This window comes from Sceloporus occidentalis, unplaced genomic scaffold, assembly GCF_023333645.1.
Source record: "Sceloporus occidentalis isolate IW3139 unplaced genomic scaffold, rSceOcc1.0.p SCAF_23, whole genome shotgun sequence".
Taxonomy (NCBI): Eukaryota; Metazoa; Chordata; class Lepidosauria; order Squamata; family Phrynosomatidae; genus Sceloporus; species Sceloporus occidentalis.
The window spans coordinates 12991190-13008102 of NW_028317003.1; positions in this window are offsets into that span (position 1 = coordinate 12991190).

The window sequence follows — 16913 nt, forward strand, 5'->3', positions numbered from 1 at the left end:
CTTTGAAGTTGCTTTAATTAGGCAACTCCCAATAAGTATTTTTGAGATTTTTTTCATGTAATTTAATACATTACGGAACAGATCATATAGAATAAACTACATCCTTGACATTTTATTGATTCATTTATTATTGAGGTATAAAATTAGTTTACCCAATCAATAGTTCAATTCCTGAGATCTGTTAAATAAGGAGAGCTTCTTAAAGCTCTACCCTAACCAGTTGGCATCAATGTCATGTATTTCTGAACTAACTAAAATGATCCATAGGTCAATATTTTAACCAGGCTGGCACACCCTGAATAATGAATAATTTGGAGTATTGAAAGCAAGTGGCCATATCTTTCAGTTCTGTGAGCAAAAGGTATCTTGTTATTCACTGCAGGGATCTCATGTTGGGTAACTGGTAACTTTTTTGGCATTATATTTCAAGTTTCAGTGGTTTTCATACACCACAATGTTTCTTTAGCCATGCTTAAACTGAGAGAATTACATAAAAAATTGCATTTTTGTCTGCTTATGCCAGAAACAATGTTTTTGTTTAGAGGAGATGCAATTATAAAAATACGTTCTTCAATGTCAAATTTATTTATGACGTTAAGGTCGTTAGTTTAAAGCCATTATGTGTAATTGCTTGCAGATGTTAGTATACACTTTTTATTCATAAGACATTACTAGAAGTACATTGATATCCATTAAATAAACCGTTGTGCACAGTTTAATAATACACAGTTTAATAACATAAGGGGAATGTTCTGAGAATGGGATTTCAACTATATAGTATTTTTGGTAAATGTGTGTTGTATCATCATCCTACCTTTCTAAATCCTCATATTTATTCACTGTAACCTATTAAATTCTGTTTTGGAATGATAAGAGGGGTTAGTCAGTTTTGTCTAGTGAGAAGGAGCCTTCTATGACACACAAGTCTTTTATTCTTGCCCCATTCCGTGGCCCAGGAAGACGATAATATGTAAGTGTTAAAAATTTACATTTTTCGAACTTGAAAACCACTGGTCTCATAAGCATGTGGCTTGGTTATCAGGTGGTGGATCTAGAGCATGCAAATTATTCTCCCAAAGTATAAACTTGTTCATTCAGTTGTTTCATCAACAAATCGAGCAGGCTAGGTGAAGACTGCACAGGAGGTCTCATGGAGTGGAGGGAAGCCACCTGGACTGTGATAATATGCACATGGGGAAGAAAAATCCAGGCTGGGAATATGTATTAAATGGGAAAACACTGGGGACGACTGACATGGAAAAGGACTTAGGAGTTTTAGTTAACAGTAAATTTACCTGTAGCGACCAGTGTCAGGCAGCTGCTGCTAAGGCAAATAAAATCATGGGGTGCATCAAAAGGGGCATAGATGCCCACGACAAGGAAATAATTCTACCCCTGTACAAGTCACTAGTCAGACCACACATGGAATACTGTGTACAGTACTGGGCACCAGTGTACAAGAAAGATATAGTGGAGCTGGAGAGGGTTCAAAGACGGGCAACCAGAGTAATAAGGGGAATGGGAGGACTACAGTACCCAGAAAGATTATCAGAATTGGGGTTATTTAGTTTGGAAAAAAGACGGCTTAGGGGGGACTTAATAACTATGTATAAATATATAAGGGGACAGTACAGAGATCACTCCCAGGACCTATTTATACCCAGGACTGTATCTATAACAAGGGGACATCCTCTACGGCTGGAGGAAAGAAGGTTTCTACACCAGCACAGACGGGGGTTCTTTACAGTAAGAGCGGTGAGATTATGGAACTCTCTGCCAGAGGAAGTGGTGATGGTAAACTCAATAAAAGAGTTCAAAAGGCGCCTGGACGTGTTTCTTGAAAGCAATAATATTACAAGTTATCGATATTAGATTAATAGGGACAGAACGTTGATCCAGGGATTTATTCTGATTGCCATATTTGGAGTCGGGAAGGAATTTTCCCCCTGGTATGGGGCAATTGGCATCTGCTTCATAAGGGTTTTTTGCCTTCCTCTGGATCAACACAGTAGGGACACAATATGTATATAGGTTGAACTTGATGGACTTTGGTCTTTTTTCAACCTTATGAACTATGTTACTATGTTACTATGTTACTAACCCTGTCTGAAAATAACAGACTGGACTGAGGAACTGGTACTTCTAAAAGCAGTGAAGAATTTACTTAGTGGCCTGATCTTACCTCAATTCTATGCTTTCAAAAATCATTAATACAGCCCAAATCAGAACTGAATACCCATTGACACATAAGTGAAACAGATGATTACATTGTATACTGCTCTGTTTGAAAATAACTTTCTACAATTTTGGTGTTTTCTCTTTAATTTAGGCAGCCTTATTGAACAATTGTAAGCTTATAGAATAGGGCCTTCATAACCTTTTGTTTCTGTAACTCCAAATTGTTATGGGATTTACTACTTGCCACTTGTAATGCATGTCATACAACGGGGCTACATAAATCCATAAACAAGGATAGGAATAATAATAACATAGGACTTTGCTGTATTTTCGCATTGTGGCAGGCTAAGTAACATATGGCTATAAATTGTGACTGAATTCACCTAAGGTAGATGTTTATAAATAGCATTTATATGATTTACAGAATACATTTCATTGTTGTGTGTAAATTCTTCACTTTGTTGTGTGTGCAGGTGGGTAATTTCAGTAGCGCCCCTGAACCTGAATATATGTGCTTTTCTGACGAGCTTACTTTTAATATTTTCATTAATATTTGATGTGTGCATACCATCGTGGTCTTACAGTGACTCATTTGCCAAATCATGTCAACTTGACAACCATTTAATTTAATTTACTGTACATTATTTATTAGGCTTTTGAAAAACACACATCAGATATTTGTTTATAACACAACTACACACAGCTACTGCTAATCATGCAAGAATTATTGGCTATACTGAAACAGATTTTGCCACATCATGTCAACTGTATTTGAATTTATTACTAACCTTATCAACTTTTTACTACTTCTAGCTATGTTTTTATAGTAAGAAATGGGTTTGGAAATGAAGACAAAATTCCAGGCACATGGCTCCCTCATCTGGAGCTTTTAAATAATGCAGTACTAAAATAACAAAGGTGTCCTTCAGAAATAGATTTATGCAGCGTGTTTCGCTTCTTGTAATTTAGAAAAAATGAGGGCTGAACTATCTTCCAATCAGTTATTGATTTAGCTACCTCCTGGCATCCAGCACAACTTAATTCTTCTGTAGCCTTCAAGAAAGTATCCAGCTCATTTGGTTCTGTGGATTTTAGCTTAAATCAATAGCATTTTTTTCTGAATCTGGTAGCAGTGATTACTCAGTATAAAATAATTAAGACCCCGACTTTACCTTTCTCACGGGTACACAATCAGCAAAGAACAGTGCTGGAACATTGGAAAGAACAAGTACTGGAATTAGATAGGTCTTGGTGGAGGCAAATAATTAAAGATCCAAACTCGCAACTATTATAAATGGCTTCATTTATTCAACATTTCATCAAATGGCAATACAGCAGGGAGGTTTACCCAAAAAGTAGGGGCATGGAAATACAACGCCTGATGTGTTTCACGCTATACCAAGCGCATAATCATAGGCCTGTTAGAACTGTTTTGTTCTTACCTACCCAGTTCATTGAAAGTTATCCTATTGCTTTTGGCTTAACTCTAAACTGAGTAAAGTCTAGGATGGGGAGGCAGGAGGTATACATGTGCCCCAGCATAGGGTTTAATGGCGTACTTGACAAGTAAAAACTAAATTTATTAACTACACATTCACTGGTCTTCTTTTGGGTTTCATGCAATTCTATAAGAGCATAAATAATTCAGTAGGATTTCCTTGTAATGCCACTATTGCAAAAACAATTATTAGAAGCATAGGTTAAACAAGCCAAGTATTTGCTATACTATATGGAAACAGTGTCCCTGGTTTCCCAGGTTATCCCAGATCTATAATAATGGCATTTTGTGATACCTTATTTGTTAATTGACCAGCAAGATGTCTTTCGAGGCATACAGTCTTATGCGGTGGGTTCTTAATACCCCTGATTAATCAACGCACCACTGAGCTCACAAGGTTTCAAAGCTCATAACACAGCAACTATGAATAATTCTCTAGATTGACATGGCATTATAACATAGAAGCTATATTAATGTTTTAAGTAACACTGTGCTGCAACACTTTAAGTGGTGTGACAGTTTTGAGTAGCACTTTAGTTTACTTAAATAACTACAATAAGTAACATTTGGAATGATTTAAATAAGAAGTGCTTTATTCAATAATGAAGACACAAACTTTGTTGTGGATTGTCGCTTTAAGGATATGTCCTATTGGGTTTGGTTGCTGCAGGTAATTTCCACAAGCAATATTCTGAATGTGTTGCTTTAATAAACCACTATGTTCTAAACCAGATTTTCCATAAAGCAGACTATATACATATCTACAGCATCATTTTAAAGAGGAGATGGAAAAGGATGTGCGTTTAATATGCTTATGTTTCTCCTATTTTCAAACTTGTTATGTCCATGTCTTTTCATATGCCACATAAAGGCCTGTGTTCTTTACAGAATTGCAAAGACCAAAGTAAAAAAATAATCCAAGACATTGTAATAGTTAAGGGGAGGGGTGGGTCTGATGGGTCGTATGGGCCAAAAAGTCACCTCGCAATGCCAACAAGTGGGAACTGCAATGGAGGTCTGTGCTGCAATACTGGCCCATTTACAATATGGAGGACTATGTCTAGCCAGCAGATCCTCCAAAGTGTGCTCTACCAGGTACTGAAAACCCTTAAAAGTAAAAGTGCCAGGATAAAATATCATATCCCAGCGGTCAGAAGTAAGTACAGCAACATAAATACATTGCTTCAAATATATGGGTTTGAAATGTCTTATTTTTCTTTGGTAATCTGAGTGTTCAATTCTTGGTATTATGGTACAATGGATTGATTGATCTTTTTAAATCCCAGTGGGTTAAATTCTTGTGTTTTTGTTGTCATGTTCCCCAATAAGAAAATCTAAAGCTTAGATTTTTTAACTGGAAGACACAAAAAGGACCTTTAGAACTAGACACAAACTTTAGGTTTATATTCTATATTACTGTAGTAAAATAGCATATTGATTAAGACTGAAACTCAAGCAAATTGGTAAGAACAATCTCTCTGCTGCAAAACATTGTATCTCACCTTCTATTCTCCAAAGACAGTTTAAGCAAGGACAACAGGTCTTGAGTTAAACATACTTGTACATTAATTGCGAGTATTTTTGCAAGGATGCCGAATATTTGAGCAAAAGGTCTTGGTGTTCAACTTGTTCTTTTATCTGCATAAAAAAGCTACTTGATACAAATCAAGGCTCTGTTTACAGCGGCTGTTGCAGAAGCCCCAGCAGAATTTGCATGCAATTAATGTTATCCTATTCTCAACAGTAACTCAATGGTTTGCAGAACATGCCATATGTTTGTCAGTTTGCCAATGAATCAAGATGTTTCGTTGCCTTCAGAGTCTAAATAATTAATGGTAATGTCTAAAACCTAACCCAAGGTTCATGGCTGGGAAACAAAATTGGATGGTTCCTTGTGATGCTGAACATCATCAAGAGGATCCAACGATTTATGTCTGAAATTGGACATTTTAATGACTTCCTTCCCTAATTAAATACTAACTTAGTCTTTTCTTGCCATATAAATGATAGCTTGTCTCCACCTTTACATTAAATGCCCACCTTGTACTCTACTTTAGTTAAATCTTTTGGTAACAGTTTATCGCTCATTTATGTTTTCCTTTTTTATTTTAACTCTATTGTTCGGGGTTTTTTTTGTCTTTTGTATAAGTAATTATTTTTATATATGTAAAAATAATATTTATTTGAGTTCAACCATAAATTTCCTGATGTCTTCCTTTACCTGAAAAGTCCTGTATATTTGTGACACCAAAGTTTCTAATATAATAAACAGACATTTTCCAGTTTAGTTTGCTTACATGTTTTTATGTTGAAGCTGCTAGGCCTTATATTATTGGGCGCAGAAGAGAGACCCAGCAGTACTGCCAGAAATTACCCATTAAGCATAACAACCCCCCTTAAATCATGACCTTGATGACCTTTTCAATATGTTATGGGCAAAAAAACAGCAGTTGAACACATCCCACAGAAAAGTTAAATGGACTATCATGTCATTTTAAAACAAATTATGAAAGTAATTTAACTAATTATTGAATACATGCTCTTAGCTCTGCCCTTTTAAATTTGATGGCACAAATATGGCATTGACGCTACCAGAATTATTGGGAGGATGGTGTTGGGAGGCACCTCACAAGCTGAGAAAGGAATAACACCGTCCTTTAAGAAAAACTAAATAAAATCAGATATCACTTCTACAAAAGCTAAACTTTTCTTTCAAATCCAGGCCAACCAGCAGGGAAGTTATTAGCTATTGAGATTGTCTGTTCGTTGTGAGATGACAGAGAATCTAGCGAGTTGAGTGATATTGCATTATGCTGAAAAGCCTACTAGTTAATGGTTCAAGCTGAGTCTGAAGTCTTGGTTACGTCAGCTAAAGATGGAAATGGTGAGCAGTTCCAGGGACCCAGGGTCAAAAAAATACTCAGCTAGAGAGTCTCTGTTCGGGGCTGTCCAACTTAAACACTTGGGGCTTCACCTTCTCAGCTACACCCCTGCTAGCCAGTGAAAGGCAGAGACCATTACCACCTATCCATACCATATTTTACCTCACTCAGTACTGGCTCATAGCTGATATCAAGTTGGCTCAAACTTGCCTTGAGCCTTCATTGACTAGCCTAATGCAACCACCAATAACTATAGGAGCAATGTTTGTAGTATCACAACAACAGTGTGGACAAAAGTCCAAGAGAGTGGGATAAGAAGTATGCTCAGCTAGCTGGACAGGTATGAATGTAGGGATAATGTTAGATCTTTGGAGTGGAAGTATGGCGAGGCTCTGAAGGGTAAGGTCTTTGCTATACCCCAGGGAGCCATGCTAATCAATTCACGGTATATGGTCACCATTATTTTCTGGTCTATGAGTCATCATGAGTGACAGAGTTAATGAGGTATGTGACTAGGAGCTACTAGACCTTGTAAAAGAGTATCAAAATGTCTATGTCTTGCTATAATTTAATATTGAACAATGTGATTAAATACAAATATATAAACAAATTAAGATAAGTCACTATTAAAAATGTGCTTAACAGAACACCTACAAGTCCACCCCATTTTTTAACTAAATCTGTCGGTTCTAGTTTTGTCATTCCATTCAAAAATATGAATTTGAATATGAATATGAATACTGTATGAAGCACTGCGTAAATTGTTGGTGCTGTGTAAATAAAAATAATAATGATAATAATAATCAAATAAACTTTGTAGAATCCCAAGGGGAGACGGCACATGACAATGACATTGATCAATAAATCATAGCACAAAAGCTCTCTGTGTTTTGCTAAACTGTCTTTAAATGGACTAACTAACATTGGTTTTTCTTGCTTAAAAGATATTATCTACAGTTACACAAATTTCCTATGATGCACCTGACTTCTACCTTACTTGCTGCCCATTGTATACCTCTTCAAATGTTTGTCAGTGGCTTTATAGTTAGTTTAGGAAACAAAGAGTAACCTCTAATTGTGCCCATAATGGGCAAACATGGAAGTAGGGAAAAAGTTCCAAAGTACCAAGCCTGAGAAGAGTGTTAGCATGAGTCTGGCCTGCTTAAATTCCTCCTCTGGTTTGTCATTTTGGTCAGTATGAATTCTTGCCATGTATCAAGCTGCTTCCAGGGCCTAACATGGCCTGTTGAGGCCAATATACAAGGCATGATCTTTAACATTATATAACAGAGATCTTGACTTGTTAAGGGACTGTGACATTAGATGTATCACCGGCACAGGAAGATGTACTCTTTGCATAGACCTGACAATGGGTCAGCATTACATTGCTATTTGGAATGCTGCATTAGAGGTTTACATGGAGTGCTTCTTGTTTCAAGAGTTTGTTTTCGTGCCAGTAGCGTGGGTATTTTATGGACAGATTTGTTGTGTTGTTTTAAATGTATGTGCATGTCCTGCCTTACTCATCCCATTTATACCTACAGGCATTTTCCCAGAGTGGGTAGAAGAGAACTTCAATAAATTTGAGAGAAAAAAACATTCTTTGTTATTTATTATGTTTTTTACTATGTATGTATAATTTATAATTATCAATGCTCAATTTTTTTATTTCATTCTCAGTCTCTCCTTGTAAACCGAGCAGTGTTTCACTGAGAAATGTTGCTCGATTACTTACTTAATAGTTGCTTCCTGGCAGCCTATCTGTCTGCAGTAACAGGTTATCATGCATGTGCTTTTGTGTGCACAGACATTGGGAGCCTTCTTTCCTAATGCATTTATTTCTTCCAGCTGGGACACAGGGGCATCCCTTCTGTGCCATTGGCACACTGCTCCGATCAATAGACTGAATGTTGAGGTCAGGAAAGGAGAGCTAGCAGCCTTTCATTCTGTTTCACGGAGGCTCGGAGGATCCATAATTTTCAAAATAAAAGATAATAAAATCATCGAGGATGACGTTTGTATTTAATTTGCATGTTAAAGAAACAATTAACTTTGTTTACTATTAATCAATGTACCATGTGTTGTAATTAATAACTGGTGGTATATGGGAAGAATTTCACTTATATTACATCCACTGGCACAATATATAGATATCAATGTTTTTGGAGGTTTCATTTTGGTCTCAAAGCGAAAACTCCTATGTTATACTATATTACACTTCAACATTTCAGAGTCTACCTCTGCATCAATTTATTGTAAATTAATATTAATATTTATTTTTTCTTGATAAATACATTTGTAAGTTTTGACAAACAAGTTTAGTCTTTCCATTATTTTAATTTCCTTATAATTGTTAGAGTTTCTGCTGAAAACAGCAATGACAGCCAATTGAGCTATTTGGCTAGTTAGTATCTACTTATGCCCACGTGTACCTAGCTAACAAAGTCCTAGATATATTTTCATGTAATGTGATGTTTGCCATCCCTATTTAGACATATCCCTCATCCTCTATTGCCAAACAAACCAGTTGGGACTTGTACTCGTCTGGAGGGGCGTTGCTCAAAACAGGGCAGATGGATTGATATACTACTAAAATAGGATTAGTCTTTGTGCTCTACTTTAGCTTGGGACATCGTCATCCAGCTGACATATCCCTGGACCTCTGCCTGGTCTGTCGTTATTGGCATAGATGATTTTGGAAGAAGAGGCACAGATAATTTTTATTTTTTTATTTTTTATTTTAATGTAAAATTACTCGATACATAGTATACAAATATATTTCAATAGTCCAGGGGTAAGACTCACACAAACGTCAAATTCATACCTGGGAACTCTCCAGCTTTGACCTGTAGTCTCCAGGTCTGTTTCTTATTTCACTGGGCACGGGAGCAGCACGTTGCTATGCCCATTCCAACCTGCTCTCCACATATTTCCCTCTTCACCCTAGCTTAGTATTCACCAGACATAGTGTCTAGGTAGCTAATTCTTTACAATTAAGTGATATTATAATGTATATGAAATAATATCTAGTCTTGCTTAAGGTCATTTTTTAATGCAGCCTCTGCAGTCTTGTCATATATTTAGCAAGTCTCACAATTTAGTTAATAGCCACTCTCCAAATTAATCAAATCATTTGTGGGCAGTTAAAGGGTTAACAAAATGAGTGAACTTCATTTTTTAAGGAAAGTAGTCATTAAAGGAAAATGTAATTATTTTGTGGGATACTATTTAATGTGTTATTTTATAATGTTCCCTGATAGGTACAAAGTTTTTACATACTGAAACACAATTATTTTTACATGTAATGCCATTTTGATTGGCATTTACTTTACTTAATGCTTTCTCTTTGGAAAACATGAATAAATGAGAACCCTATAGAAAGTTTAGGTTAACTTGAAATTCTGTTACAGTGGAACTATATGACAACTAATGTTATTAATGGTATAAAGCAACATCTTTTACTGCACTGTGTGGAAGCACCTAAAAATATTCACAGTCTCGGGTTTAAGGATTATACCCACCTGGCGCTTGAGTTTTCTAAATCAATTAACTTTTTTTTGTTTAATTTATATATTTGTTTCAAGAAGCCAAGAACCTTATAGAATAATCATGTATCTTTCAGCTTTCCAAAATGTTGGCAACATAAGTATGGCTCCATAGCTTAAAACGTCAGTAAATGAATAAAAAAGTAAAAATTACGTTACAATATATTTTGTGAAATCAGACATAATGTTGTGACCTCCTTTCTTTTCCCTTAATATTCCTGAAGGTTAGGTACACAAGTTTTGTTTTGAGTCTTGATTGTAGTCGTTATATCATGTTTAACTACTAATGAACCATAGACGTAGGAGAACCCTAACCACGCTTTATGGCCTTTTAGCCCTGGCAGGGGTATCAGATTAAATGTGGCAGTACTCTAATTGAGCACCGTTACATTCAAATGGGGATTTAAATGCTGAACACTAGTTCAGGCATTTCTCGCCAGTGACATCAGGGGATCACAGGGGATCACAGGGGATCATCTTCATATACAGGGACTCACTGGAATTTGGTTGTCTACTATTCCTAAACATATAGTTTTATGGTGTTAACTGGAACTAAATTGTCCAAAATCGGGATATGGACCCAGAAAATGTATCTCTGTAAATTCCATATTTGAAAAATAAAATGTACATACTCCAGCTTTTGGCCCTGTAGCTTCCACAAAACTTTCCAAACCTATGCATGGGGGCATTGCTGAATTAAATGATGTTGAGGAATACAAACTTGTTTTATTTCTTGTTGCAGTTACACATTGTTGTGGTTGTGGCCTGATTCTAACTTTAAATTATTTAATTAAGGTAATCAGGGAACCTTAATAACAACAATAAAATTTATTTAATCTATATACACTCTGTATCTTGATATACAAATGGTATATAATATGAGGTATTCCAGTCGATCATATGGTGAGAAATACTTAAATACTGTGGTGAATGGTAATTATACTTTAATGATCAGCAGAATTAAAATCACACACCAGTCTTAACAGATTGCAATAACATAACAATAATACTTAGCTTCGGTAGATGGTCAGCTTACAGAGATGATGAAGAAACCCAGCAAAACAATATCAAGTGGAACTCCGTTGGTCATAACGACTACTTGATGAAACGTGGGAAGGATTCCGGTCTATAACCCAGGGCGCTTACAAAACAGGTGAAGCCCTCTGGATCCAGGCACCATCAAGCCCTGGATTGAAGTTCCACTAGCATATGGAGTATGGTTCTTTTTAAGGTGTTTTTTACTATAGTATTGATAGGTTGCTATGTAAATAGCAACCGTATCAATGGTAAACTAGTACCAGTTTTTTCAGTTGAAAGGTGCACAATATTTCGGTTGTAACCATGCACACCGGAATCACTAACACATCCTATACCTACACACATGTGAATAAAAACAAAATGTGCCTCTGCCTATATGTAACTAAGCAACACCAATCACACAAGAACTGGCTGTTATCGCCTCAGGCTAGGATAGCTTGTATAGCAACTTTGTTGTTGTTGTTGGTGGGATCCTAGGACAACTATTGACCAGTAGGTCAATAGTTCAGCCTTTATATTAAATTAATTCTGCTGTCATTCTGCTGTCTATGACGTAAATCACAAATTAGGAAAATCATTTTCATAACACACATATTCTGTTTAAGAAATTGTAACCCTCATTGCAATATATGCATAAAAAACACACACAAAAATGTGCTATACTTTTTGGAAAAGATTGGTGATAAAATGGCTGCCTGAAAAGTAGTCCTAGTGAAATACCTTGGATTGGATTCTTCTTGCAGTTAGAATCCCAGCATGTCAAATTTTTGAAAAAGGGATAGGCACCTAATATTCATCCTATAACTGACAAAATAGATGAAAATATTTTTTTCTATTTTTTTAAATGTAATTCATATAAAATATTGCCTTACATTTGTGAATATGGTTTTAAAAAAAAGCCTTACTTGCATGGAAAAAAACATATCATTTTTCTGAGTTCACTCATTGAGAAAAGGGAAAATTATTATTAAGAGACACAGTAAAACATGAAAATTGCTCTTGTAGTGTAAAATAGTATTAGTCCTAAAGGGTTAAGGGATACTCCAGCCATCAAATAAAGAGTGGATACTTCTGTTGCATTCTTTTTGCCTCTTTGCTCACCCTCCATTTTTTTCTGTGCACATTGAGATACTTAATGCCAGTCAGCTCCAGTGCTGACTCAGCTAATGCTGCAGACATGGGTCAATTCCGACCATTGTGTGCATGCGTAGGAAATGGGAGGATTTTTTGTACTTCAGGCAGCTAATTAGTGACAAATATTGTCAGACCACCAAGAAGGCAACCTTTTGAGCTGCAGCTTCTACCTCAGGTAAGTGCCCAGTAAAAGCAGTACAGTGGACCAGCCTAGCAGGACAGCGGGACAGCGGGAGAGTAATAGATAATGGGGACTTCATTTTTGGACAATCCAAAGGTAGAAGTCCATTTCAAGATTTACAGCAACCCCACCAACTTCCAAAAATGAAGAAGCCACTGCAGTAAACAAAGTATATGCAATAAACAATAACAAAATACAGTTGTGAGAAAATCTCAGTTCTGCTCTGAAAGCATATGACAAAGTCATAATTCCATGTTCATTATTAACTCTTCAGTATTGCTTTTACTTTGTTAATATTTTGTTTATAAAAACTCATAATTATTTAATTATTTGCTTGGAACCAATTTCTGTTGCTCTATCAAATTACATTTGTCAAACAAGAACAGATTTGGAAAGGAGGAGGTCTGGCTTGATAGCACAGCATGAGGTTTCTCAAGTATACAGCATGGGTCTGAATCTCTTCCAGAACAGCATTTTCACAGATGGCTCAGTAATAATGCTTCTCGCAGTATTATACTTCTGAATTACAAGCTCAGCTGAAACAATTTCTGAAACTTGGCAATCAGCTAACTTCATTTCCCATAAATTATGTCTTTTGTTAGCGGAAGTTTTTTTTTAAAAATCCCAGGACTTGCTTGCTATTGTGTTTGTTGTTAGTTAACCCATTTTTTTTAGTTGTTAGTTAAACCGTTTTATATTATTTAGGAATATATATAGTATTCTGTTTAAAAAGTTGGTCCTTTTCTCTTAACATTAGATTTCAGCCATAAAAATGTAAATTGGCATTTGATTAAAATCATTAAAAAAACATTACCTTGTGTGCTATCTTTCTGTTTGGTTTTTATGTTTACAGAAAGAGGATCTCCCTTTGCATTATTTTAACTATACGTTTTGAAAATATTTTGTGCAAAATTCGTTTTTATTTTCTTATATATTTTTTAAGGGCTCAGTGGTCTGCATCAGTTAAAGAAACAGTTAACCTACAAATGTTTTTCATAGGACAGTTCATTTAGGTCTATTATGTCTCCATTCTGTCTAGCGCTAGCATTCTATCGAGCGACCTGTCCATTTACCACCCTCTTTTTCCCCTCATGGTTAGATGTGAGCTCACAATATTCCTAAATATAACAAACCCTGTTTATTACAACAAAGTCGACAGTTATTGTGCTGAATATTAAAAGATCTTATTATATAGAACATTGCTCTAGTGATTTATGTAAATGTAACAATACATCTTTCCATAGATCACCCTTTACTGTTTTGTAGTTATCTACTGCCCCATAACTTTGTTTATTTGCATAGCGAATAAAATTTAAAGAGAAAGTTTTTGTAGGATTGCCTCATAAACAATAACTATATGAAATGCCATTGGTACCCTGTATCCTTTAACAAAATCGACTTTTAGATAGTTTATCAAGGTCACATTTCCCAAAAATCTATGACTGTTTTATGTGAGATACACAGTCCTTTATAGCGGTAATTATTTTCTTTGTGGTTTTTTTCATATGGCAGAACATGGCTATACAGCATATCTTTTGAGACTTCAGTGTCCGTCGAGGCACGGTATAAAGTATAAACATTTTACATGGTGTCCTGAGAATGTGTGGAACATTTAATTATTATTCCTTTCCTTTTTTTTTTTCCTCTAAGCAAATATCTGCCTTTATCATCACCTTTCACAAACTATTGATTTACTTACAGTCTTAAAAATATTATCAATAGAAAACTGCCTTGGAGGGGAACAGCCATTTGATCAATCAAGCTAACTTTTATCACTATCATAAAACCATCAACTGATTTTATGATTAGATTCAATGCTGGACTCCTAAAAATGTAACTTTTATGCCCTTGTTGTATCTGCTGGCTGAGTCATTTAGTTCCAGAATCGCTTATATTGTGTCAATGTGCATTGTATTTAATTAAGTGTCTGGTAAGTCAAAATGTCAACATTCAATTAGAAGTGAAATTAATTATGTGTGAATATGGCTGTTTTTGATGAACACTGGGCTATAACCAGAAGCACACCCAAATTGCTTAGGAGCCTTCAAGTTGTGTGGAGGCCATACGTAACAGATCTTCTGGTTTGTTCGAAATGGCAGTGTCTCTGAGATTGTCGCTGGGCATGTGAGAAATCAGTACTTATGTGTTGTTATATTATTATAATAATTGGCCCAGAGTCTCTTGGTGAATTCTTGCTTCCTGCCCATTCTCCACCCAGTAAAGGCTATTTGATGCTGATCCCACCCCTATCTGAGGTTGACCCTGCCTCTTCACAAAGATGTTTGTAAGTGTAATTATGATGCCAATTTTAACGGAAAAAAAACACTTTGCACATGCTTATGATAAATAACTACTTAAGTCGTTAGCAGCAGAATACATGAGTACCAGCTTCACTGGGACCCATTTCACCATAACCCTTCAACACACACAACAGTGGAACTCCAGACACCTATCATATCATAGCCTAGTATTCAGAACCCTGTGGCTGCACATATTGCAAGGTGGTGATACCTTGAGAGTCTAAGCTGATATAGGCAGAGTCCTTATTCTCCTCCCTCTAGATTATCAGGTATCAGGTTGACTCTTACTCTGCTCTAAATACCCACTGCACAAATTTGCTCAGTCCTGTTATTGTGTTATTGACTATTCATTTGGTTTTTACTGATATTATGTTTATTTTGACATCATTTGTAGATGTGTTTCATATATATCTATGAAATATCGCATGATGGAGCTATTATCATGCTAATTATACAACCGACACTTCTAGCCATCATATGCTAAGGAATTATATATCTCATTATTGAGAGGCAGAGATAGTATGCACACAGTGGGTAACCAGGTTTACTTCTGCATATCAGTGTGTTTGTGTCTGAAGCTGTATTAGACTCATTGCAAGCATCCAATAAAAAATAATACATTGCAGACAGCTCCTGTGGTAATTATTAATTTTACTTTTTAAATAGTCACCTTCAAATGTTAATTAGATTATTTACATATGATTTTGTTTTCTTTTGCTTCCTCCCGTGTACACAGTAACAGAAAGTTCCTGGCCTATTCCTTAGGTGACAAGCTAAAGAGGAGGGTACATCTGCATACACTATACACTATATGGCAAACGTATTGGGACACCTGTACATTACACCAACAGGGATGTTTATGACATTGCATAGACATTAATATGTATTCGGTCCCCTCTTTGCAGCTACAGTTTCCACTCTTCTGGGAACACAAGAGTTTGGGGTGTTTCTGTGGGAATTTTTACCCATTCATCTAGTAGAGCATTTGTGAGGTCAGGCACTGATGTTGGATGAGAAGGCCTGGCTCACAACCTCCATTCTAGTTCATCCCAAAGGTGTTCGATGGGGTTGAGGTAAGGACTCTGTGTGGGCCAGTGAAGTTCTTCCACACCAAACCCATCCAACAATGTCTTTATGAATCTAGGTTTGTGCTCTGGGATAAAATCATGCTGGAATAGAGAAGGGTCTTCCCCAAACTGTTCCCACAAAGTTAGAAGCATAGTGTACCCCAAAATATCTTGCTATACTGAAGGGGACATTTTCGTTGTGTCTGCTCATACTGTAATTCTCCAGTGCCCAGGGATAAGCCACCTGCCTTCAATGATCATTGTGAACTGTAAGGGTTGGGCTTCAGGAGACCACACGAGGAAAATAACCTTGGAGGGCTTTGAAATAAATTGGAAACATTTTGGAAAGGTTCATGTTCAGTACAATAACATTTATTTTATTTGTGTCCATTAACTTATAGTATTTGAAGTTGTAGAAGAAGTGGTTATAAAATCCAAGATTCTTGGTTTTGAAAACAATTTGTCCTGCATCATAAAGAAAGTGATGTGGGGACTGGATGGAGCTGAGACATTGTGTCATACACATTAAACAACGGTGGCATAATGTCAGATTATAACACATTTATACAATTTATGGTTTTATATGCAGCAATGACTATGTTCTATTAATTCAATACGAAAGCTAGATAATGTGATGTTAAATATCAAAGCTGTATCACCATGGAAGCATATTGTTCTGTTCAAGGAACCATAACTTCCTGGAATCTAGTCTTTGGCTTTGGTGTCTGTGGAAACCTTGATGTATCCTGGAGACACTAATGTTATTTTAGGGACCATACCTTTCATGGTTATTTTTTACATTTATTATGTGTTCTTTTGTTAAATAAATAATGTACAGGGAAGGCTTTCGAAATAACTCACAGCAAACATGAAAATTATTGTTGTATCATCATGCTCTAATATAATGAATGCTACAGGTGGCATAGCACGGTACATTTTATATTGCTGGGCAAGGGAGGACTGGAAAGGAGGGGGTTGTCTCATCTCTCCAAATTGTTTCAAAATTCTGCCACTGGCAGAATATTTGTTTTGGTGCTTTCTGAATCCAAATGCTTTCACCAGAGCATTAACACCCTAGCTTGATCATTTT